Consider the following 8,389-nt stretch of genomic DNA (forward strand, 5'->3'; position numbering starts at 1 on the left):
ACTTCCAAAAATTTTAAATTCGTGAGGGGCATGGTTAAGTGAATTAATTTTGTTTCTTTTTTAATAGTGTAAAATTTTATGTTGTTATACGTTTTGACAGTAATTAAAATAATGCATCATCGTGGTCTGTTTTTAACAAAATGTTCATAAATAAATAACTATAACTAAACGATTAAAAAACGAATTAATTATTTTTTTTTAGGGGGAGAGGGGCGTACAAATATTGTTGACCCAGAGCGCAACAATTGTAAATACGGCCCTGGCTATTATGTTCAAAATAATTAACAAAAAATAAAATTGATTTTTGAAAAGTATTATAAATCGGCTTTTGTTGAAAATTAAAAATAAATATATTTCCATAGAGAAGTTTTGAACTATTTAAAAAATATTTAAAGATGATTCAAAAAAAGTACAACACGACATCAACTTTCCAATAAATGACCTAATCAATCGAAACGTAGTAAGATATTTACTAGATAATATTCCATTAACCAATTTGTAATATTTGGATACTTCATAGATTATAATTAGTGTCCGAAATTTTATGACCTGAAAATCTTTAAAAAAATGCACACCAAAAAAATTTTAAAATGACATGTATACTTCAAAAATTACTTAAAAAATGACCACAGAAATACCCAAAATTAAGTTTTATCAAATTCATGGGTCATAAATCGTATTTATTATAGGTTCCTACCTCTTTAAAATTGTTTACTCTCGAAAGAGCGTTAAAAAATATTATTTTTCAGTTTGAAATAATTCGATCGATTTTTGGTAAATTTTTGCTAATTGACCGGGCCTAAAATAGTATCGGCCTACCGTTTATTAAATAATCATAGATTGCAACAATAAACGACAAAGATAATGAACGTCGATAATCAATAAACTAATGGTAATTGAATGTGCTACGAGAAAGTGTAACTTACGACAAGAAAAATACAAATAAATGTACAAAAACGAATAAATTATGTCTAGATAGTACCTACTTTGGGGGTCAAAAATCAAAAATAGTAGTTTTTTTAATAATCGGTTAAAACAAAAATAAGGAAAAACGGAAATTTTAAACAAAATTAGTTTTCGTACCTATAGTTTAAAATGAAGATAATTGTTTTTTTGGAGTAACTCAAAAACGAATAACCTTATGTTTAAATGCCGATGATAATTTTCCTCAAAGAAAGAAAACCAATTTTTTTGAAAATTTAAAACAAAATTTCTTATAAGTTGTTCATATACCATTTAAAAAAGTTGCAATATTTTTTAAAAGAGTTTAAAATAAGTGTTTTGATAAAATTCAACAGAAAACGGTGTGAATTACATTGTATGTATTAAGAAATTCATTAAACATTTTATTTTATTTCAAAAATTAGTACCTACATATTATGATATAAATGGTTCCTCTTCAGTTGTTCAAATAACATTTAAAAATGTACAAGTATAAATATGCACTGATTTTTTACAAACATTTTAAGTTAAAATTGTGACAACATTTATCAAAATCACTATTTTGAAGGTAAAAATGTATAAATTGTATAATTCGTATGGATTAAGATTGGAAATTTAAAACACAGTTTTTTGTATATGTAGATATTTTTGGGCCAAATTTAGACAAAATTAGGTATATAAACGGAGAACAACGATTTTAATTATTTTGTTGTAGTTTAAAAACATTAGGTATACGGGTACCTCAAACTTTTTGAGTATAATATTATCACATTTTATATATAGGTACGATTATGATTTATGACAACCTTCTGTATTTAAAAAAAGTAAAAAACATTATTTATTTTAATTGAAATAATATCATTATAATTTCATCTTTGTTCAGAATCGTGTTTCGAATGCAATTAAGTACCTATTTATCTTTGATTTTAAATTTAACATATAAAACATATTTAACATATCTTATATACTCCTCAATTACGACGTACACTCAATACAAATTGTGCACCAAAGCTGTTACTTATTTCCCCCTTATTTTCTATTCATGTAAGTATAGGTAAAGAAGTATATTGTGTGTACTTTGATGTAACGCTATATTTAATTTACAAGTATTCGGATATAGTTAAAATATTCTAGTATTCAAAATTGTAATAGTTTTATATTAATCTGTTTATTTGAAGGAGTATAAGTATTTATTTCTACTTTACTATTTTAACAAGATCAAGAGCAGTTATAACGTTAGCGTAAAGTTACTTTTGAAAGACTATACACTAAGATATATTATGTTAAATGTTCTTCGTTTTAAGTTGTTGTTAGAGTACTTTAGTAATTGCCTAGAGTGATAAACTTTTATGAAAGTTCTTAATACGAATAAGTCTAGCTATGAATTTTAACATTAATATTCAATATAAATAAGACTTGACTATACATATATACATTAGTGTGTTCGTAAGTTGTAAACCATTTCCTATTTGTAATTTATAATAATGTATGTAATTTTCAAACAGTAACAGCCATAGTAAGGGACTCGGTGTATTCTTTGTGTATTTTTAATAATTAGCTAAATTTTATGATTAAATCAAATTTAAATTTAAGCTCTATAAAAATTAATGTTAATTATTAAAATGTTTTCTGATGGTAATAATATTGTGCATTACTTTATTATTATTACATAACTATTGCTAAAGTTTTGGTTAGGTATTTATATTTTGTTCAGATGGAAATTATTATTATAATATCCAATATTGGGACCACGATTTTATAATTGTTATATGATGAATTGAGTAAATTAGTATCAATTAGTGTATCTATTCACGTTGAAACTTGGAATACCCATTAAGAGGTGAATAGAAATGATTCGAAAGTTATTGCATTTTCTTATATTTTGTTTACTTATAGATGTTTTGCTGATATATGGATTGAAAATCTATTCTCTTTAAAAATTGCTCTCAAAATAATTGACAATTTATTAGTTTAGCAAATTTACGTTTAGTGAATCCATTTCACGTTTGAGACACGATATGGAGCTTTGCACTTTTTTCTTAGAAAAGAAATAAAAAATGTTTTAATACATTTTAGTACATAATTATTATTTATTATAATGGTATTTAATATTTAGATTGATTCTAAAATCTGAGTTTTTATTCTCTAGGATAAGATTTAGTTATTTTAAAAATTAATTAGTGAAAATAAATACTATATGCACCTAGTGCATAACCATAAACATAAATTTGAAAAAATGATCCCATATTATGTAATATTTTTAACTTATCAATATTTAAATTCTACTAAAAATATATTAAAACTCGAAATTATCTAACATATAAAACTAAATATAGGATGTTTAAGTACAGAAAATCTTTAAAGAAACAGTGTTAACTATATCCACACATTTAAAAAAAAAACAATATTTTGATCATTTTTAGGCCAATTGGTGCAAAAGATCCCTTCCAAATTGCTTTAAAAATACGATAATTGTATAATATATTAATATATTAATATATTTCAAGATTTCAGATACATAATGGCATTATTATTATGAGTTAGAAGATTGAATTGAGCATTTGTTGTCAATCTAAAACAATTTATTGTCTCCAATTCTCCATACCCACATAAAAATATACAATGTAGGTAATATTACTAAGTTTTATTTTAATATTTATGTTGTGTATACAAATAAAACTATAAGGTTTTTAAATTTAGTGGAGAAATATCTAAATGTTAAATACTGAGAATAATTTGCTGTTTCTTAGTAATTGAAAAATTCCTATTTTCATAGATTTTAAATGAACATACCATATAATAAATCTATTATTTATGTGAGGTACTTTTCACTTTTATTGGGAGCATTAAAAAATAATTATAATTATGATTTATGTGGGTTCATGTAATTCTTCATTTTTCTATTGGTTAAATTGAAATGTGCAGAAAATCGTCAGGTAATAAAATGTTAACCTTTTATTTTTTTCAATAAAGATCGAGAAAGTGGTTTATTTCTATTATTTATGTGAGCAGCACTACTTTTACTGCGAATTTGTGTGATTTACGAAAATCCATTTCACTGGAAAATGAAAACAGCTTGGTTCTCATAGAAGAAGAAAAATCACATACAGTTTCAATCCCAACATAAAGCTGTACATGACAAAGGCCAGAAAACGTTTGTAAATTCCATGTGTATGACGAGAAAATCTAGTAGGTACACCGCTGCTATTAATTGCTTTTCATTGAATTTCTTGAAAAAAATATTTTATATTAACTTATAAAAACAGCAATAAAAGTAATAATGGCTTTATCATTTTGGCGATCAAAGATGTTTGAGAACAAATATAGATTTTCACATTTCAGATGTTAAAAATTATTATTCGATTGTACAACGATGTTTATTTATTTAATGCCAAGAAAGGAAATGTAAACACCAATGTGTTCGATGACAGCTGTGGTGGAATACCTATTGAAAATATTTAAAGACAAATAGAAAGAAAAAATGTTCTAATGAAAGTGAAGTAAAATCGTATTACAGGTGTGCTCGAGAACATTCGATTTCTTAGTTTTAAAAAATTAATAAATATCGTTTTTACACCCGATATAAAATTAACATCAAACATTTTTTTAGGGTAGGTAAATTTGATTACTTACTTTTTATATTGTATCCAATAATTAATCGTTTTTATATTGAAAATTATTGATGCTGAAATAATAATAATGAATAATAGACAAAACGGGTTATACCAATATATTATTATTTACATTTCTTTTATAGTTCTAAATTTCTCGTAAATTCCAAATCATAATATATTGTTATTGTACATTTATACACAATACATTAGACTTTAGTCGTTAAAATGCATAATATTATATTATACGCATCCACTACTTTTCAATAAATGTGATTTTTAGATTTCAAGTAAAATGCACGGTTTTTCTTTTTTTTAGTATCTCAAATTCGAAATATAAGGATTGGAAAAGTACTTTTACTTGGGATCTCTTAGCAAATGATATACGGGGATTATTGACAGTTATTAACTTTGTTCCCCCGTTTCACAACGAGGAATAATAATATCAATACGATTGATGACCGCTCACTGCAGATAAAATGGTATTATTATAATATCATATTGATTTCTGACTAAGTTCGGCAGTGACATACCGTCACTAAAAGGTATCCATATGGCCGATTTAGCTTATCCTATATGTTAACAGTACACATAATATCAAATCGAAGACCAACCGTATGAAAAGACTACTAGAAATTACACCACATTCTTAAAAATAAAAATTTCATGGACTACTGGTAAAATCAATTTTTCATTCGTAATGTTCATTGTGTAGTGAACTGGACTACTCGAGTTCAATGGGAGGAGAGAATTCAGTGGCATAAACGTCACTATCCACTAACTGTGTTATTAATAATATTTCATTCGCTACTTTCATCCGTCCTCTCTCACTCTCTCACTCTCTCTCTCTCTCTCTTTCCCTAAATGTTCAGTACCTATACACTAACACGCTAAACACGTATATAAAAAAAAACAACCAAAAAAATTACTGTACCCTATAGCAGATGGTTGGTATAGGGAGGGGGAACCGTTGTCTCATGGGGTTGCCCAAACATGATTAATGATGACGACTGCATGGCGAAATCGGTTTGGCCATTAATATCATTGGGACATATTTTGCAGATGCTCCTAAATCAATTGATTTATGTAAATAGTACGTGTTTGAACTTTGATTGAAGGATGACTACAAATCAATAATATTTTCAACAAGGTTTTGAATTAAATGAAAAAAAAGAATATGAATAAAATAAACATGTGTCATTTGTGATTCAACATGCGTGTTATAGTAAAGATAATAATATTTAATTATTATGGAACTACATTTTCGGAAGTAAATCTAGAAGATCACAAATAAATACAATTTTAACACGTTTACACACGAATAGTCACCTAACCTACACCCCCGCAAGGTTCTCGAAGCACGATGAACGCAATTTTCAGTACCTAACCTAATTAATTTGTGACGACACTTGTATCCGACACTGCAAACGATTTTTAAACATCTAAAAGATTGGATGCTACAGTGGTTGGTTCTCAGAGGATATATCAGCTCAACATTTGTTTTCTCTTTCATAACCACGCGCAACATAGATAAAACGCATTCATGTAAAAGTGTAAAACCGACTTTTATAATTCTTTTATGATTTTTTAGTTATTATAGAGTAAAATCACCTATTACAAAAATTACAGTGGATAATAATATTGTTGTGGGTTTGACATATCGGTTTTATATTTTACTAGCTGACCCGCGGCAATGCGTTGCTATTGCTAGGTTTTTGTGATTATGCGATCAGTATAATATTAGGTACCTAGGCAATCTACTTGTGGTATTATAATAATAATAATAATTATTTAAACCAAAAGTAACCATTTATAAACAAAAAATAATAATAATAATTATAATCTCATAATCCCTGTTTGAGAACTTCCCCGGGTCGGACCTCTTATTTACCTTCTTTCGCGACGACAAAATTTAGCCCATCTTCTTCCCCAAGGTCTAATCTACCTATCTCTGTACCAAATTTTATCGCAGTCGGATGAACGATTTAGGAATGCATAAAGGACACAGGTAGTCGGGTACAAACATATTTTGTCTTTTATATAAATAGATAATTATTTGACTTTATATTCGACTTTAAAAATATAAATAAAAATTTGTAAGTAATTTGATATTAAATGGTTTTGAGACAATATTTAGACAAATCTATTCCATATCTCCGACAATATTACTCTCTTTGACTTTTGTAATACCTAGGTGATTGCAAAATTCTACTCTACTTAAAAACATAAAAAAAAAATTTGCATGAATGTTTATTACTGTCTAAATTGCACATTTGCACGTGGGCCAAACAGAAAAAACTTAAAACAAACAGCGCACTGACATCCTTTTAATATCTACCTTAACGACATTGTATAGAAAGCAGATTGTTTTTAAAAAAAGTACTTATTGTTTTGTTTGTTCCTTCGATTTGTAGTTCTTGAATTATGTGAAGGTTAGTTGTCAAAGTTTTTTAATAGTTTATCGGGTACCTAAATTGTTTTTAACAGAATTACTGTTCTTTACATTCACATTTTTTTTTATAACTAATTAAAAATAACTCTCTTCGTTAAATTATTATTTCATAAAATAGGTACCTATGTATTTTATTTATACATTCAATTTGTTGTATATAATATTATTTTTATTTTTTTTAATAATTTTTAAGTTTATTCAATTGGTACTTCAAAACGTAATATATAATCTAAATAATTTTGTTTTAAAGATTAAACGCTTAGGTACTACAAATTATGATTAATTATGACTTAATACATTATTTATAAGTTATTAATAAGTTATTAACAATTTAAAATCAATTGATTTTTAAACGATCAGTAGGTACATATTATAATTTTTAATAAGGAAAAAAAGTATATAACAAATTGACTAGGTAAGATTAATGTTTAATATATATTTGTAATTTTGCTTTAATTGCATACATGATACATATACAATTTAACCTAACTATACAGCATAAGTAACATAATAAGTATAATATAGTTTTAAGCTTTATACTTTCAAGAATATGTATTGGTATTATGAAATATTTTATTTATTCTGATTTAATTTGTTGTTAAACGATAATACATGAATATTTTACTGGTGATTCATCAAGCATGGTCAACCATTATTTTTTTTATTAATAAATGCAGTTATTATTCAAAACCTGATTTTCAGAATTTTTTTATATTATTCTCAATGACCATAATATTTTCCATCTTGATCATTTTTTTACTATTTAAAAAGTGTCCAGTACTTTTGTGGAGATAAAAATGACTGTTTTTTAAATGACAATCTTCATTTTACAGTGTAAAGTATTTAGCGAAAAAATTCTCTAAACATATTGACATATCATAATAAAAATGTTAACAAGTACTTTTTGAATTATTTAACTTTGTGTACTAAGGATAATAGGTCCATGATAATCGGTTTAGTTGATATGGGGACTCTGTTCGTTTGAAAATTTTAGTAGCTTATATTAATCTGCTAATATTTATAATTCATAAAAATGGTCAAAGTATTATGAATACTATAGACTCAATATTACATCTATTTTATATTTTTTGCTTTTATTAAGCCATTTTAACCATTTTAACCATTTAAGGACTATATGTATTAAGCTTAATATAAATATTTTAATAACTGAAAAACTACTCCTTGGTATTTTGATTTAGGTACATCTAAATGTTTAGAATAATTATCCACTAAATAATTGACAGTAAAATTTTAGGATATTCGTTTGAATAACAGAAGTTTTTATCGCCACTTACTCAAGCAAGTGTTCCCTTAAGAAACACAAAAATTCTCAAAAATATTGTCTTTAAGTATGTTAAAAGTTTGTAAAATCAGATTTTAAATA

General features: G+C 25.7%; 2 long non-coding RNA genes across 2 annotated transcripts in view; both read left to right on the plus strand.

The window, feature by feature from the left end:
• Nucleotides 1–3,562, plus strand: part of LOC103310415 — a 13,343-nt gene extending 9,781 nt beyond the window's left edge. The window contains exon 3 of the long non-coding RNA XR_003838889.1: nucleotides 3,450–3,562. This is a non-coding gene — a long non-coding RNA (uncharacterized LOC103310415). The remainder of the gene's footprint in view (nucleotides 1–3,449) is intronic.
• Nucleotides 3,563–3,864: 302 nt separating this feature from the next.
• Nucleotides 3,865–5,967, plus strand: LOC115033608. The gene is made up of 3 exons (XR_003838890.1): nucleotides 3,865–4,131; nucleotides 4,285–4,459; nucleotides 5,616–5,967. It is a non-coding gene; the product is annotated as an uncharacterized LOC115033608 (long non-coding RNA).
• The last annotated feature ends 2,422 nt before the right edge of the window (nucleotides 5,968–8,389 follow it).

The sequence above is a fragment of the Acyrthosiphon pisum genome, chromosome A1 (assembly GCF_005508785.2).
Source record: "Acyrthosiphon pisum isolate AL4f chromosome A1, pea_aphid_22Mar2018_4r6ur, whole genome shotgun sequence".
NCBI classification, from domain to species: domain Eukaryota; kingdom Metazoa; phylum Arthropoda; class Insecta; order Hemiptera; family Aphididae; genus Acyrthosiphon; species Acyrthosiphon pisum.